The 17,754-nt window shown below is 41.3% G+C and overlaps 1 protein-coding gene across 3 annotated transcripts in view; it reads left to right on the forward strand.

The window, feature by feature from the left end:
* The window catches only part of CDH13 (cadherin 13), a 744,241-nt gene that overhangs the window by 162,551 nt on the left and 563,936 nt on the right, over positions 1-17,754 (forward strand). The gene's annotated exons all lie outside the window — the stretch shown is intronic.

The raw sequence follows: 17,754 nt of genomic DNA on the forward strand, positions 1-17,754 counted from the left end.
GAAAGAGAAAAAGAGGTAGCTCCAAGAAGAGTTGGGAAACCAATATCGAGGATGGCATGGGGCTTCAACTGACAGAGCGAACAAAGCTAACCCAACACAGAGTGGAGTGGAGGAGGGTTGTTACAGCATCTAAGGTGCCCCAACGGTTGCAGCGGCCTCGGGACTGACTTGACTTGACTTGGCTTGTTAGTAGCAAATCATCTAAAACTGTCATTTGAACTATATCTATACTCTCACCTATGCAGCAGGGAAATGAGAGGTTACTAAAATTAGTGTAATGATAGTTATCTCATTGCTTAGATGGATTGCAGCTTAATTGATGTGTCTCTTGTTATTTATATTGCTGAAAAGAAAAAGATTGAATACGAGGAGGGAAAGATAACAGGGGCTTTGCTTATTAAGCTAAATAAAAATCAATTTTTGTTTGTTTCTAAACATGATGAATGCTGCCAGGTTAAATATATATCCTGAAAGCTCCTGAGGACAATCTTAATGGGATAAAGTGGCCTTTGAAAGGCAATTAGAAAGATCCCTATGAACTGATCCATGCATATGCCATGGCTCACCACTCTTGTGATTAATTCTCGTTTTAATTCCATTTCTTGGGATTTATTTACCCATTTCACATATAATGCGTTTAGATCCCTTTAAACTCATGTTGTGACTATGAAACACATCACTGTCTGTCTGTCTTTCTGCCTTTCTGTCTCTTCCTCTTATCTTCATAATGACTCTCAGCCCAGCCTGGCCACTACACGTGAATCTACTGGATTTAGTCCAAGAGCCTTATGCCTTGGTGATATAGGGGGATTCTTGAATGCCGTTTTCTGAATAGAGATTTTAGGCGTGTCCATTTTCAGGGACCCCATTGGAAATGCTTCTGACTTCTAAATACAAGCTGTTCAGCACTTTCTGAAAATCAAGGATCTCTTAGGTTTCTCAAGTCTGCCCCAGGTAATCAATCAACAAAAGCAGCCAAATCACTAGACAGTGTCTAAATCCAGGCCTCAGTGTCTAAATCTAGTGGTATACTCCTACACTACCTCCTTCCTGGTCAGGGCCTTGGAGGTGAGTCTGGGACTTGTTCTACCTTGGAGATAATTGTGTATGGCCTAGCTGGGATTTTTTCGGAGTGGAAGCAGCTGTCAGGATGCTGTAGCCTGTGCCTAAGAGACAGGCTTGACACAGGGCACCGCAGGATTGGTAGAGTACAGTGGGCAAATCTGTGTCTTACCATGCCCTTAGCTGTGCTTAGTGGCCACGGCTAATGGACTTCTTGCAACTGAAGGATTGTCTCCCCTTCTGGTAGCATGCTGTTGTGTTTCTGGGACAGAGGGCTTGCTGAAACCACTGACTTGACTTTTATAGTTTTAACTGATTCGAAAAGCTCTTTCTTGATGTGAAAGCCTGTTGGTAGCATTGCAATGACCTCAGCTTGTTACGGTGAAATAAAACGAGTTTGGTGCCTTATTTCTAATATATCAAGAGGGCTCTCTTGATGCAAATGATTCACTCTTATTGGGGGGGGGGTTCCCATTCAAGAAATATCCAGGGATAAATCGCCCCAGTTACCTGTTGTGTTTTCCTTTTAATGCCCTAAATATCTCAATGTGCAGATGATTGATTCTAATGAGCTGGGCTTGTGCAGCTCTCATGCGTTTCGGTGGAGTCGCTCTTGATTATTGTGATACAAGTCACGGGGAAAACAGGCCTGTTGTTTCTCAATTAATAAAGTAAAAAAAAAATTAATATGGGCTAGAGCGTACTCCCTCCCCCTAACAAACAGCTATTTGTCTCCTTCCAATGGACTTGTTTGTGTTGATTCATGCTCTAGTTTCCTCCAAGGCAGAAAGTTTTGGTCAGTGAGTGGCTTCACATCTTATTCCTTTTCCATTACCTGGATGCATACAGAGCACAAACACAGCTTCTTATCTACAGACAGCTGGGTTATTTCACCTTGGGCTGTGCCTTCCAACAGGCTAACTTGAATCACTCCTATCCTCACGCTGATTTATTCTGGGCATTCAGCAAAGCTGAGATCATAACTTAACTTATGCTGGTTTTTTTGTTCTTTTGAATGAGAGAAATTGCAACATTTCTTACTCCCCATTAATTACCTCCTTTCAGTTATATTCCAGGAACCTCACTCACCCAGCTGATGCAATTAAGACATATTTATTTAATTGATCTCCTTTATTTCTCCAGTATTTTCTGCCCAGGAAGATTTTACCTCCAGGAGGTCTTTAAACTAGCTTCATGAGCCAAACACCTTTCACATTTGTATTAGCCTTTAGAAATGCATGCAGCTGGGGAAGCTAGATCCCTGGCATCAACCCACTTCCATAAGCCAAATGGTCCCCCTCCTATCTTCAGTGATTAAAAAAAAGAATAAAAAAAAAATCATGCAGGTACTTACAGATCTGACTAATTTTTTTCAGCAAACAGCATTCCCCTTCTGCTCTAAAATTAAATGCGATGTAAGACCTGAGGCAAAGAAGGCTTTTTGTGGGGATGGGAGGGAAGAGCAAGGGGGGGGGGGGGGGGGAGACTGTGTTATCAAAATTGCAACCTATTTAAATAGGATGTGAGACCATATTGTACCTGTAAATAATGTTAGCTACTTGAAATAATATGACCGTTGAGGCATGGAATACTCTTTCTTCCATCTGTTTTGTGTTAGTGAGACTCTCAGAAGGTCTCTGATGGAAAAAAATGGGAAAGTACATTTCCCAGCCATTACATTTTTAAGAATTGTTCAATTGTTTTCCTGTTTTCTCTCTATGGGATGAGAAGATTCAATGGGGAAATCAAGTTGCATTTTTTTTCTTTTTTAGGAGATGCAGGTCATGGCTACAAAACTGGAACTATGGGGTATTAGAGCCAGACTGTTTTGAGCCCATGTTACGGAGATTGGTGGAGCTGTGCAGTTTGGATCTGCAACAGAGTCCTGCCAGAACAAGAGGAAGTTTCCTTTCTTGTTCCCTTCTGTGCTGATTCAGGTTCTCTGGGGCAATTTTGCATTTTGGCTTTCTTTGGCTTTTCCTTTAGCTTTAGCTTTTTCTCTCAGTTCTTTACACCTAGTTCCCTTCAGTGGCCAGCTATTTTGTGTGGTATTTATTATGTGCAGCCAGTACATTACGAGACCAAGAGCTAAGAATTCCTAAAATCTGATCCTGCCTGTGCCACTTACTGACTCACTAGGTAGCTGTGGATAGGTGGTTTGTGTTCTCAAAGTAACTTAATACAGGGGGGAAGAACAATCGGAAGAAGCCTGCAGTGGGGTATATTCAGTGAGAAGATGCAGTTATACATGAAGGGCACGTGCAGACATTCCTAGGACAATGATGCAACTTGCTTTAAGCTGTGTGATCACTGAGTGTCACTTGTGCACGCTTCACTGGGGCTGGGTGCCACGCCAGGTACGTGATCTGAGTAAGTCATGGTAGGTGGGGTCTGGAGGGGTTTTGATGGTATTTGTGGGGGCTGGCAGGTCTGCGGTGCGGTTATGCGTCTGGGGGTGAGGGGAATCAAAGCGCCAAGAACAGCCTGGTCAAGGTGGGTAGGGGGTAGGAAAAGTGCAGCCTCAGGGTTAGGGTAAGTGGCTGGGCTTTACCAGCCATGGGGCTGTGCCCTGAACTTGTACACCCGTCTGGTTAGATCAGGCAGAGATTAGCCCGATCTACGTAGTTCTCCTCCTTGGGTGAAACATTACTGGGCTATCTAAACTCCCCAAGCATGTGTATAGTGGGGCACTTAGATCCACTTAACACTACTTAGGTGTCTCTAAGTGTAACATTTGCACGTACCCAAAGTTTGCTCTGTACCTAGTTCTCCTTATAAAAGATTCACAGCATCACAGAAAGTTAGGGCTGGAAGGGACCTCACGAGGTCATCTAGTCCAACCCCCTACTGAAACCAGAACTACCCCCAACTAAAGCTTTGTCTAGCCGGGTCTTGAAAACCTCCAAGCATGGAGATTCCACCACCTCCCTGGTTAACCTGTTCCAGTGTTTTACTACCCTCCTAGTGAGACAGTTCTTCCTAATATCTAACCTAAACTTCCCTTGCTGCAACTTGAGCCCATTGTTCCTTGTTCTGTTCATGCTTTTCCAGCTGCAGCAAGGGATATGTGTGCAAAGGACGAGCCACGGTTCTCGAAGGGTAGCAACCTGAGCCAACCCTTGTGCACAGGGTGACTTTTCCCGTCGGACTGGGACTAGTTTCATAAGTATCTGATGAAGTGTGGGCCTGGTTTTAGTTAACAATGTTTTGCGCCACAGGTAAACTTTTTGTATGCTTAACACAGACAACGGAGATGTACTTCCCACTTCTAGCTGTTATATATTTTTTAAACCTCTAGACATGCGTGGCCTTTTGATGCACTGTGAAATGTAGAAAAAGTTGAAGCTGCAAAGGTTGCATGAATCATTCTAATATTTTGCAGCTGGTTTTCTGGAGGGGAAAAAAAAAATAAAAGAAATTTTAAAGTCCTTGAATGCCAATAAATTATAGAAAAATGATAAATATAGTCTTATCTCTAAAGAGCATGCAGTTGTTACAGTGCATTAAATACCGTTAATATAATGGTGACCTTCGAAAAGAAAACACATTATGTTGCTTCCATATTAACATTATAAATATAGAATGCCGTTACAAGACACTTAAGCTCAGAGGCAGTGGAAAGAAGGAAGAGTGAAAATAACTGGAGATGTAACAAGCATAGTTGGTGCTCTGGGAAGACCCTGGAGGCAAGAATGGGGAGAGCATCACTGGGGCATGGGTCTGAGAACCCAGGGCAGGTGGGTCTTATTGATACTGGGGACTCGAAAACACTCCCCTACTGCAGCTGCATGGTCTGTCCGTCCCAGCTGTTGCTCTCACAGCAGCACCACACTGCCTGGGCACCCATCTGTTGTTTCAAGAGCAATGCTATAGGGCTGCTTTTGCTGCCAGAGCATGGACTCCATGGGGGTGGGGAACGATTAATGGTGCCTCTCCCAAGTCAGCGCCCAGGTCTGGTGCTTTGCTTGCCCCCTTCTAGTTATGCTACTGAAAATAACTTGCCAGGTCTTAGTTGATACCATTCGCTTGCTGGACATATTCTCGTCTTTCCATACCTACTGGTGATTTCTATTAGAAGTCATAAACCATAGGTTCAGGGATTTAAAAAGTATGGAGTAACGCTTTGACAAAGGAATTAATCTACGGCCTGTTGATTTGCAGTGAGCTGCAAAATCAGTCTGTCCTTAATTACTAAAGATAATGTTATCTGATAGCCAGTGGCTTTTATTAGTGGTTTTAATTATTTTTTTTTTTATAGCAAATAACTATATTCCTAGCACATGATGAGGAAAATTAGCAGTCCCAGCAGAAAGGCCTGGGCGTGAAAGAGTACATGGAAACTTAACTGTCCTATTCTAGCTAGAAGACCCATGGGGAAAGGAGGCTCCAGAAAGCAAAGCTGGTTCAGTGGGTTAGGTATTTTCTTGAGACACAGGAGAGCTAGGTTTGGTTTCCTACACTAGCACAGACTTCCTGTGTGCTCAGTCACTAAGGACTGGATCTAGAAAGGTATTCCAGTCCAAGTTAAGTGCCTACCATTTATAGATTTGACCCCTTAGTTTCCCTGGGTCTATCTCCCATCTGTAAAATGGAATTACAGAGGTTGTAAAATAGCTTTGTATTGACTCCAGTGCTTCCTCCTGACTTGCGAGTAATGACGGTAAGAGACGTGTGTTGGCCATACGTAACTGTATTTGGGGTGGGAGGAGGACCCCTAGGCACCTTAGAAGAGCATCTCACAATTCTTCTAGATAAGCAAAACTGCATCTTCCATGGCACGGAAAATGGAACTTCAGGAATTTTGCTGTAGTATGGTCTCGGGGCCTTGTTGCATGGTAATTTGGGGTGATCCCTGGAGCTCTTGACTCTTGAATTACCCGCATATTAACATCTTAAAGTGACTTGAAGCACTTGTTATACAGCTCAAAGTTGCACCACTCCAGGGCAGGATGATCTCTGATTTGCACTACCCAGCTTCTGTTCTATTAATGCCTGCAGATGTGCTCCCCCAAGTTGAACTCCTCCAGTATCCCAGGATATCTCTCACCTCCACCTGCACAGCAGGGATAGAAGTCTGTCCTGGCTCACCAGCCCGGTAGTGGCAACTCACAGCTCCAGCTCCTAGTCCTACCCCAGTTTACCAGGCCTCTAGTGACCAGAGACAACTAGGGACAGTCAGAGGTTACCAGACTAAGAATGTGACAGCTCCAACCACCAAGCTAGCACTAACCCTGATCTACGCATGTGCGGATCACAGCATAACGTGCAAGAAGGCCCTCAGCATCTGTCTGTGTCTATGTATCTAGAGTACATTGAGCACTCCCTTGCTTCATGTCTGTATTCAGAAATTCTGAAAGTAGTAGTGCTTATGGGGAAAAAAATAGTTTAATTGCATTCGCAAATCTTTCTCGAAACTTTAAAAGGTGAAATGCTTTAAAAAAAATAAATAATTTTTGTGTGGCGTATGGAGAGCATCTAAACCAAATGGATGTAGTTGCCTCCAACACAGGGATTATCAGTGAGGCATGTAGGCTGTGACTGCAAGAAATGAAAAAATAAATCTTGTAGTTAGTTATTTTAAAAAGATGACCATTTCTGCTAGATATGTGGTAGCATATGACCGAGTGCAAACACAAGGATACATAGGTAGTCAAGTACCTCAAGTGCTGCTTTAGGAAAGCCCTTGTAGCACATGCCTAGCTTTCAGCTGGTTTTTAAATCTCATTGATTTCAGGGAGACTCAAGCAAGTGTTTGCTTTTGAGCTCATGCATGTAAGCTCTGTGGTTTCCATACAGGCTTGGACGCATTCTTCTTTGTGTTACGGCTGTGTATATGGTCTTCAAGCCCATGTATCTGGGGCTACGTTATTTGTTCTGTTGGAGAGCACAGTTAGCCTTTATGCAGTGCTTACAATAACAGTCACGTTATCTGTTAGCGAGAGAACTGAGCAACAGTTGCAGATTCCTCTCTAGGCATCCTGAGGCTTGCTTTCAATGGGAATGGAAGAATGAAGCCTTCCGAACTGCGGCTAGCACAGCTTTGTTATACCACAGAAGCAGAGTAGGCAGTGCTAGACTGTGTTTTCTGTATATTGAGAGTTAAATAAACCTGTGAAAAATGCTAGTGTAACTTTTATGGTTTTCTCTGCATGTAGAAGGCTTTTGGGTAGTTTGTCAATTAGTGTTGCTAATTATTTATAACATAATTAAAGCCGTTGATGCACAGAAGTTTCAAGGAGAACAGCAGACAAGTCAAAAGGATCTAAAGCTCCTTCTTTATCTCCTAGCTGAAAATATTTGTAAAATGTCCTTTAGTCTCTTATGCTGTGGTGGATCATTTATAACGTGTATCCGCTGTTACATTAGTTCTGAACTTTTCAATGACTATTAATCACCACTCCGGTTAGTGGTTCTTTTATTAACAGACAAACCTCCTAAAATCTTTACATTGATTTGCAATAAGTAAAACAATGAAATGGGATGAAATTAATTTGATGTTTGCATCAAATGTTGATGTTTGCATGCTTATATTGAGCATGAATTTGACCTATTTTGCTTCCCCTCTAAAAGCGTTACAATGGTCCTCTTGGGTGACTGATGAGACTCCAAGTTGTTGTAGTCTATGTAAATTGAAGACGTGGCTCCTTGCAGGATTGAGGCCACCGTGGTAGTCCAAGTGTAGTAAGCCACCATTTAAAAGAGATTTTCCACCTTTACCGCCACCCTTATCTATATGGGAGACTCGGACAGGACTCCATCCACACGCCTTAAATTGGTTGCATGTTTCAGAGCTCTTTATAAATTAATGGAGAGTTTTGTGGATTAATTTCTTAAAGGCCTTCAAGAAACCATAAAGGCAGTCGTCTTCTGATAGTCTCTGGGACTGGTGTGAATAAAATTGGTTATGAGCTAGATGCAATGAAAAAACAATATCATGTGTCATAGTTAACTGCTGAAGGTGAACAGCAAATGACAGTCCCTGAAAACACTTCTTGATCTGTCAGTAGGCTGAAATATGCTCACATAGGATGTTCATAAAATGTTTGATAGTTTCAGACTGTAAAATAATGTTACAATCTGAGTCTTTTCCAGTGTCAGACTAGTCTTGTGAGACAGTGGTTTCCAACCTTTTTAGACCGCAGACCGGCAAACCGCGGACCAGTATACTGCAGACTGGAAGGGATCAGTAGTAAACTGGGATCTTTTATACTCAGTATTAAAAAAGGTTGGCTTCCGGTCCGCTGTATATCAGTTACTTCTGGACTTCGGCAGCCAACCCTCCTGTGGACCGGCAGCCAGCTCTTCGCGGCCCGGGGGGTTGGGGACCTCTGTTGTAAGGCGCTCCAGAATTAGCTTGGATGAGGATGGCAGCATCAGTCCCTAGGCTAGAGGCTAATTTGTAATCTCTGTAAATGGCAGTTATCTCCTGTAATTGCAATGTTTGTGTCTTTTTCTGTTTCAAGACCTGCTACTGTCTCTTTGATAATCTGCACATGGAATCTGTAATAAATGAGATTCTGGAGTGGAGGATACAAGACAGACTCAGTTACTGCCTCTGGTTTAACTATGTTTAATCAAAGAGCATGTTTAGTACTTGCATTTGCAAATTGAGTAGTGGAATGTTAGTATTTTTTTTAATCTCCTCTTGAGGTTCATGAGAGCTGAACCAAGAGTTGAACCGTTGCTTTGCTTTATGAATCTTGTTAGATGCATACCAGCTGTAGGACTGGGGCATCTGTAAGGGTGAGGATATGAGATCAAGGTCAGCAAAATTGACCTTGATCAAGATTTTGTAAGACTTTTTTTTTTCTTTCTAATTTGCTGCTTATTTCAAAATCTATGTAGAAGAAGCGCTGATGTTGTTGGAAGTCCTGGAGCGTTTTATAAAATTTGAAAGTTCCCAGATATGTTCTTATCCATCTTTCTTTTCCTTTAAAGAAACTATTATTGTGTCTATGCCAGACTAAGACTTTCAGCTTTAGAGTATGCGTAGAGTGCAAAGGTATTTTCAGAGAGAAGAATTACACTAAGCAGAAACCCATAAATGTTTTCATAATCTTAAGCTTTTTCCCTACCAGCACTGATAGGTTTGTGATTTTTCTCTTCCTTGCAGTTACTTAATTATTGAGAGCTATTTATCCTCATTCCAAGTAGTTGGTTACAGAAGATATCATAGTATATTAAGAAAAACACTTTATATATACTGCAAACCTTTTAAGATGTACTTTATCCTCTCAAGAGAAACAGCTGTCTTCATATAGAGGGAGATTGCTTCTACACACTCGGGCTCTGTCGCTAAGTTGTACGTTTCAGAATTTATGATGTTACAATAAATAATACATGTTTGGAGAGCAGCAGCTGTGAATAAGGTAACAAGTCAACATTTAAGATTTTTATTAGCAATGAGTTGTGTAAAGTATTCTGAGCTTGTTATGACTACCTGATTATAACCTGTAATTATTAGATTTAATGTACCTTAGAGAGCTTTCATATCGCTGAAGAATCAGAGACGGGTACAGGTAAGGTCGCCTAAGCATTTTCCTTCTAAATTGTTACCTTCAAACAAAGCAAAAATGGTTTGGCTGTTTGTGAGCGTTTTTCTTCTTCATGCACTTTCCTCATTTATAAAATATTTTTGATACCTAGGGTTCAGATAGTACGGGAAGCAGTGGTGGATCCAGTGGGAGTACATTGGTACAGCTCCGTTCCCCTTTTAATTCCTGTTCCACCCAAAGTTTAAAACAAACTTCCTGGCAATATTTCTGTTCAGACAGCAGTGAGGGAGTCGATTAACTTCATGGCTGATTAAAATCTACCTGATTCCTTTTAAACTTTTAGTCCACAGCTGTTAATGACCCTTTCTCATTTTTAATGGCCTTGATGTTCCACGAATCAAGCTAGCCTTTTTTTCCACAAATGTGTTGTCCGTTAGCTGCTCCTGGTAACATAGCTCCTATTTCACAGCCTGGCAGACTGTTTTTAATTCATTACAATAGTCGCATTTGTTTTTGCATCAGTCTTTAACTGAATAATACAGCCTTAGGCCTGTAGCATACTAGTGAATATATGAGTGTCTTTTACCTGAAGAAAAATATGTATTGTGTTACATGCAGTGATGCACCTCGCCATGTGCACCCCCCTTTTCAATATTGTAGAACTGCCCATCATGGGAGGATAGTCAAAATTCGGTTGAGAAATATCCCCCATTGAAAAGAAATGCCTTTGGGGCAAATTGGTTCTGATTTGATGGAACTGGCAGATTTCCCTTAAATGCGGCAAACTTTGCTCACTTGCTATACATATATACTTATATCACTAAATATTATTTTAAAGCAGTGCGCATAAGGACAAGATACTTTCAGCACATGGCTGACTTTGGGCAATGCAGGTTGTAACAATGAATGCTGAAGTGCAGACTCAAAATAGACGTAGTTTTGTTGTCTCAGAAGACATGGCACCTGAATAGTGTGTGAGATAAAAGCTGCTGGGATAAAGATTTAAACATTTAACCCTAAAAATAGCACTGAAGATATTGTATAATCGGCGAATAAGGTAAGGTAGCATGCATGAACTCAGCCTTACTTCTCTGTAAATGTGGCAGATATTTACATACTATTTCTCATTTTTCTTCCACTCGGGGTACATAAGTTAAATTTGCGACTGCTTAGAGCTATTCTAAGAATGCTAAAGACATAACAGTCCGTGGAAAGTCATTTATACAGTATATGCTTCTTCAAGATTGTAGATGAAAAACCTGAAACTATTTGTGAAATATCATATTTCAAAATAATTGTGGTAAATGAATTGTGTATCAAGATGCTCCAAGATGGAGGAGACTGAGGGCAAGGATGTTGGTGGCACACAACTTTTCCATTGCAATTCAGTCACAGCCAGGTACAGTTAGCTGGAAGGCATCTTTTTCCATGAAACGAAAGGAGACTAAGCAACATCTCGTTAGCTGTTTTCAACCCATACTTTGAGAAGATGCCTTTTCTAAGATGCGCTTTGGGGCCCTTCCTGACTAATTAATGGAGTAAGAGTTCAGGGCAATACAGTAAACATCTCTGGCCATGTCTAGACGAGTGCAGCCATGCAGTATGACATGTCTGCGATGCCACATACTACACTATGCTGCAAGGGAGCAACGTGCGGGGGGAGGAGAGGGGGTTGTTGTTTTTTGTTTCATGGAGAAAAAATCAGAGTGGCACACGTGGGGGCATGCGGCACTCAAAAGTGGAGCTGGGCTGCCCAAAGCTGTGCTGCAGCACAGCAGAATCACCACTGCTGCAATCCCAGGAGTCTCTCCAGGACCCAGGTAAGGATGCTGCTGTCCTCAACTGCCCCCGCAGTAACTTGCTGCATGCCAGAGCACTCATGCCATGGGCATTTCCTGGGGACAACTAGTGGTGATGCAAGATGCGTCACCACTAGTTGTCCCTGGAGAACCAAACGTCCTCATCACATATGGATGCGGCCTTACTAATTAGCACTGACACAAGATGCTCATGAAGTTTTTTACCATAAAGGTAGGACTGTTAATGCAGGTCACGCGCTTCTGGCTAGACTGACCAACTGTACGGTGCCTTTATACAGTCACACTTGTGTAGTTGGTTCTCTCTGCATGTAAGTAGCTGTGTTTTTGCACAGTGTGCCTCTAAATTTCTTGTGACAAGAATCTTAGGCTTTCACTTAGAGAATTTTTATGTGGTCAGCATGGCAACCTACATGGAAATTGGGAGGAAGAAGACAGGTTACAGGTGGAAACTAGTTAAGTCTGCGTGTATGAGCTGCATTGCTGTCCGCAGTTGCGGCACCTTTGGAAATAGCTCTGTTAATAAATAATCAATTTAGTTTTACAGACCTAGAATCCTCTTATTTCATTATCCATGCAGAAACTGAAACATGGGAGGGAAAAAAAATCAGTCTAATACTCACAGCAAGGAAGAGGTTGTGATTAACAAGCAAACACGGTAGCATGCAGAAACAAAGCATTCAGGCACTATGAAAGGATTTGGACTATGGGGAATGCTGGATTTCAGGATAAAACCTTGCACAAACATGAAGGCAATGGAAGCTATAATTAAATTCCTATGCAGAGCTGACTGTGGGAGATAAAGGTGACAAAATGAAGATAAAGCTTTTTTTGCTTTTTTTTGGGGGTGGGGTGGGGTGGGGGGAGTATGGGGGTACTATTTCATTTTAAGGAAAAAGATGAGAACTGAATAAGACATTGTTATAGGCATAATACCTAAAGCACTGACGCAGTTGATGCATGTTTGTGGAGAACTGCGACCCGAGACAGAATGAGACTATAGAGAGTTCTTGGTTTCAGGTAAAAAGCAGTAAACCTGAGAGAATCGATGTGTTGCAGAACTGAGAGCTGTGGCATGGACGTTAACTTTGGAAACAAGATTTCCTATGCAGAGAAAACATTGCCCATGGGACTTGTGATCCCCGATTCCAGGGGGGGTTGTTCAGAGAAACAACTCTAAGCCAAGAGAAATGGCTACAAACTTCAAGGGCTCCAATTGTCCAGGGAAAGACTTAAAACAACGACTACAATATCTGCAAATGAATAGATCAGCCCAAGATAAAGGAATATTGGAAGTAGAATAGGGAGAGGCTGACTGAGAAGTCTAGTGGGCATGCTGTGGAAAGAAATATGGAAGGTAGACAGAAAAAAAAGTCTAGCTTAGGAACAAACGTTCAAGGCATGCGAGAAGTTTTCATCCTACTTGTTGCAGAAACAAGGAAGCAGGGCATGATGAGACTGAGGATATAGATGTTTCCAGTGAACCTCAGGCAGATATCTGCAGGATGACTCTTCGACCCGAAAACTCCCCATTTTTTTTATGTGCAGTGCAGAACACTGCCAGCTGCTCTACTGCCATATTTGCAACTATGCCATTAGAGCAATGATCAACTGATTTCAGCTGGACCGTGGAACTAACTGTGTCACAACCTCAGCAACGTGGATAAGCAGCAATAGGGAAGACCAGAGAAATGTGTTAAACCTGGGCTGATGTGCATTGAAGCCATTCTGAGCCCCGTGTCCATATGGGGGTCGATAAGGAAACGAGATGATGTTGCAATATTCATGGTGCCTGGGCATAGGGAAGCGAAGGCGGTTGATTTGATATGAACCATAACACCAAAATATCCTCATCTTGAGAGAGGTGGGAGAAGTGTAGGCATTGACCCCTCTACAGTACAGTGAGGAGCAAGAGATGTTTCTGGACTATCTTCACTTCTCTGATGGGAGGTTCCAAGTAATACGTATAGACTTTACCTTACTCTTCTGTAGCGATGTTGGGGCTCAAGAGCAGAAGCTTGTTTTAGGAAGTGAAAGGAAAGGATTTCTAAGCCACAAACTGAACAGATTTTTTAAGCAAGAAGATGCTGAGTCAGATTTTAAGCCAGTATAAAATGTCAGAGCTTGGCTGGAGTTGCATCTGTTGTAGAACCAAACTATATGTTTAGATGGGATTTTTTTTGGCGAAGACGCTTAACATTTTATAATATAGTGCAGGAGGACTTGCACGATCACTGTGGTTTATTATTCAGAGCAAACAGACTGTAACAGCCAAGTCTTAACCCCAGAAAAGGTAGCTGCTGTTCAACCTAAAACAAGGATGAGAATCTGAGATGTAGTAGGGCAAGTGACAGCTTTCACAAGGCTTGACTTTCTGGAGTTAAGAGCTTAGTGTATAGGGGACCTGGAGATCTTTGAGATAATCAAAGCCAGATGATACACACTGAGCTTTCAAATGTCAGCATCGTGTATTCATAAAATATAAAACTTAATGGGGAGCCAGCATAAAGACAGTTACATTAGAGAAATTAATGGGAGATCTGAGTGCGAATCATGTTCATAATCTTCTTGGTGGCATTTCCTATTTATCTATTATCCAGGGTTCCCATCTTGTTAATCTGACCCTTAATCATTGTTTCTGAAGCACCAATGTGTGGCAGTCCACATAAATATTTTTGACATTTTTGCTTGGAATAAAAGATTGAATCTTAATTTTATATGTAATAAATGCAATGAATGCAGCGTGTTTTGTCAAAACAGAGGGTTGTAAATTTTAATGCAGTGTGATGTCTCACACTAATTTTTGTTGGAATTAGAAAGAATGCCTTATTTAAGAAAATATAAATTCACTCCTTAATCCCATTTTCATGGAATTAAATATTTTTCCTCTTTTTTGCAGCTTTTTCCATTTTTTTCTGTCAGCCACCTTTTGCTGTATATCTGTGCCATACTTCTAATATTTCTGCTTAGGCTGACTCTTAGTAGTTCAAAGCAGATCTATGTGTTTTAAATTGATCAAGGCTCCCAAAGCAATTATAACAATGGCTTTAGAGTGGCACGGTTATGTTTTTTTCGTTTTGATACTATATTAAAGTATGTGTTTCTTCAAAGCTGCAAATGTAAGCCAGTAGAAGGCAGCTTGTAATTATTCTCTAATACACAGAGTAGGAGGTGCATAGAAAAACCTCAGGGGCATAACTTTACTCACAGAGAGTTTTTTTTTTTTTTTTTAAAGAATACCTAAAAGAAAGAAAAATAGCTTTTCGAATGGGCTTGGGTTCATTCTGATTTAACAGGTCTGTTGGTTTACAAACTGCCCTATGCTTATTATCTTGAACAGAATATGTATTATGCCTCTCCATTGCTTTTCTTGGGGAAAACGGTTACTTTTTCCCCAAAAGAGAATAGAGCCGATAATGTTTGCAGTTTGAAGCATCTCTTTTCTGTAAGTCTACAGTAGTTGGCATTGAAGACTGGCAGTATAACTGATACTATGATTTTCATCTATAGGTCAACATTTTAGCCTGAGCTGAACCTCTATCAATACCCCTGGTTAAATATTTTCTTAATAAATTTAAAAACACAATGAAGAGAGGTGGCTGAATTTTGGCTTGTGAATGAGAGGCTTATATAAGGTTTGTGTAGATTAAAGAAATATATATATACTTTTCTGGTGTCTTGAAAGCATAGAATTATATCTAAAAGGTTGCTAAAGAATCGAGTAGGAAAGATGCACAATGACACAAGTATGTATTTGGGGGCAGGGAAAGGGAAGCTGTTCATTGGGCCATGTCCCTACCTGGCTGTATCCAAGTTAAAAGCAGTTCACTTCTTGCAAGGCTAAGCCTGGGAGCAAAGAAGTGTTAAACCATGACAGGACCTGGATGCTTAAAGGAGGAAGGCATAGGATAAGGAGGATTGTCCAGGGAGTGTGTAAGAGAGGGCTGACAGGCATGAAGAAGACAGGAGAGATGCAAGCTACAGCAAACGGTCTGCTTCTGCCAACCGAGAGATGGACTTGGGCTAGATGAAATGTGTATAATCGCACAAGGAAGGATTGAGCTTTATAAGGGAAAGCGTGCATGTGAACCTGTTGTCTTCTCTTTTTTTTTTTTTTTTGCATGCTGTCTGCTGCTCTCTTGCTCTTGCAGAGCACTGATGGCAGAGATTGTTCAAAATTCATTTTGTTTGTTTATTCACCTGCTGATCTATGTGCAGATCTGGCTGTGGGGGAAGCTATCAGATCTAGACATCTGCTGAGCGGAGACAGCCTTAAAGAAATTCATACTGATGCCTCTACTATAGTGTTTTTATGGCTACCACAACACTATTGTTGAACAAAAAAATGTAAGTCATTTCAGTAACATTGTTGATGGTTTTTATGGAAATGCACCATAACAATAAAAAGGAATTTGAAAAATGAGAAGTGGATCAAGAGATCAAAGGCTAGGGACAGAAATTATGGATAAACCAGTATCAGCGATCGGAATCCAGTTCAAATCTGTAATACAACAGAAGTTCAGTGCACATGGATGTAGTATCAGACTTAAGTGATTTAGTTTAAATCAGTTTATTGAACTTCTGTCCCAGATTCCCTCCAGATGTCAAGTTAACTCATAGTCCCCCAACATCTAGGATGCTTTGCACTTCTTCCAAGAAGGGTGGCCACACTAGCTTTAGCTGAGCAGTGATGCGTGCTCTAGCACCCCTGCTTTTGGCCTGGGCCACTGCAGGCATGTGGCTGCCCTTCTGGAGTCAAAAGTGAATATCTGCTCACTTGCTTATCCATTCAGTCTTTGCAGCTTAGATTAACCTGTAGAACTTGAATTGGTTCAGCCTTGACCTTGGCCTTTTTTGACTGCCTGCCCTTAGCTAAAAGGGCAGGCAGTCAATTCCTTGGGCCATGTTGGTTTCTCCAGTTTAAGTCATATCCTAGATTCTCATAGATTCATGTGCTATTCCTTCATGTACATTGTGATACCTAGAAAAGGTTAAATAAGACTCTCCCTATGCCTGAAGAAGGATGTTTGTGCCTGAAAGCTTGCGAAGAACAATTTTTCCAGCTATTTATTTGGTCCAATAAAAGATATCACATCTACCCAAATAAATTTGTTTGCTTTGGGAAATGAAAGCATTTGATCAATTTGATATCCTGTTTCTCAGCTGGAAGAATGCCTTACTGACCCAGATGATATGCAAGTATGATTATGTTTTGTTGGGGGTTTTTTCCCTCCATGGAAAGTAGAATCCAAGTATAACTGCAACTTCACAAATTCTGTTAATCCCTTGTAGGCTGTGTTTCCATATCTGAAATGAATTCAAGGTGTGGACAGAATAAGGAGTAGTTAAAATCTGTCCAAATAGCACCCAAGGCATTGTCTCATAACCTCTCAGATTGGGTAAGCCGTTTCACCGAATAGGTCTGGTCTTGAGGCACACTGACCTCTCTGAACTTCTGCTGGCTTTGCAGATTTGAGGATGCTCCTCTCTTGGCATCAGGCTATCTAAGATGATTGAATGCTGCTGGCACAGCTAGATATAAACTAGTTTGCTAGGCCATAGCGTGTATGTACTATGCTGCATACTGATATATTGCCCGCCATGGCCTACACCCACCATGCCTCTGTCTTTTTACCTTCTCAGTGAAAAGCACCCTGTTGTGAAATATGATGTTGCATATCATGTACTCAAGCATGTTAGCATGAAGATCAATGCAGCAGAGGCATTGCAGCCATTAATACTAAGGTTTCTGATGCCACTCCATGACCCAGATAAATGACTGAAAAGTACTATGCATTTTATTTAGTTTCCATTATTTTATTTTTACAAATAACTAGTATTTGAAAATAAACTGATAAAAAAGCCTGCTCCCCACTGATATGCCAGTCGCATTTGTTATTGCTTTGTTTTCTGGGTGGGAAAGGTTGCTCTTTTCCTGTGGTTTAAGTCATGACTAATGCTACATGCCAACAACAGAGATACTGATTCAAATTTAAATAAACTACACAGGCAGTGTTTTACAGGATGTGTTTCTCGTTGGCAATTTGTTGTTCCTGACAGCTTCGAATCCTGAGGCCATTATAACACCAGCCACTGAGACTGGCACGTAAACAGAGCCTGTGCTTATAAATGTTTCAAAACAGTGCTCTGTGGTCATTTGGTGCAATGGAACTATTTTATAAGCAGACATTATTTTGCAAATAGGTAAGTCATAAAGCAGGGAGCTGGGTTTTAGTAGTAATGTAGCAGAAATGTTATGTACTGTATGTTATTTGTCAGCTGTAGTAGCGTTAGGGTGTTGTGGTAACCCAGCTCTGCACCTGGTTCCATAAAAGATGGCACAAAAGAACCTTTGCCTCATACAACTCTAAGTTCAGGGT

The sequence above is a fragment of the Alligator sinensis genome, unplaced genomic scaffold, assembly GCF_000455745.1.
Source record: "Alligator sinensis unplaced genomic scaffold, ASM45574v1 scaffold119_2, whole genome shotgun sequence".
NCBI lineage: Eukaryota > Metazoa > Chordata > Crocodylia > Alligatoridae > Alligator > Alligator sinensis.